Below are 692 nucleotides of genomic sequence, written 5' to 3' on the forward strand. Positions count from 1 at the left end.
GGGCACTGCTTCCCAGGCCGACCCCCAGCACAGATTCCTGTTTCGACACTGGGCCACAGGCACGCGCACTGCTGGCCCCACATGCTGTGCCCACTGGGAGGCATTCTGGAGGCAGCATGTGCCAACCACCGACCTCCCGCCTCGGAGCCCTGCCACGAACCATCGGTCATTCTACGTTTGCCAGCGATAGGAAGGTCCGGCCCAGGGATCGTCACTGCCTCGGGCTGAGGCTGCCCCCTGCACTCGCAGGCTAGCTTCCCATGCTTGGCCACTCCACACACACTGCCAAGAGCCATGCCTGCGAGCGTCCTCCTGGCCCACACAGCGCCATGCCATCGGCGCCCAAGGCCGAGCCCCGGCCCTGCCATTGGAAATCTGGGCCCTTGGGACTGGCGGCCCATCCCCCTCGGGACCTGCCAGACTTGCAGAGCCTGGTAAAGAGCAGAAAGCGCTTCCTGACCTGGAACAGCCCCCCACGGGTCGCCATGGGTACCGGTGGTCCAGAAACTTGGACCCAGGGAACCTGCTGTCCCTCACGCTTCCTTACCCGGGGCACACAACGTGCTGGACCTCAGTTTCGATGAGAACGACGGTATAGGGTTCTCACTCATTTTGTTCAGCTTTCCAAGGAATGCTGTTGAGGAAGTCATCATCGATCCGAGCACATGCAAGGCTGCCTGGCAAAGTGACCC

The 692-nt window shown here is 62.6% G+C and overlaps 1 non-coding gene across 1 annotated transcript; it reads right to left on the minus strand.

Moving 5' to 3' along the window:
- Positions 1-566: 566 nt before the first annotated feature.
- Positions 567-659, minus strand: LOC115285060. Its single transcript, XR_003905405.1, has one exon. It is a non-coding gene; the product is annotated as a small nucleolar RNA SNORD116 (small nucleolar RNA).
- Between the last annotated feature and the right edge of the window lie 33 nt (positions 660-692).

Source organism: Suricata suricatta, unplaced genomic scaffold (genome assembly GCF_006229205.1).
Source record: "Suricata suricatta isolate VVHF042 unplaced genomic scaffold, meerkat_22Aug2017_6uvM2_HiC HiC_scaffold_36820, whole genome shotgun sequence".
Lineage (NCBI taxonomy): Eukaryota > Metazoa > Chordata > Mammalia > Carnivora > Herpestidae > Suricata > Suricata suricatta.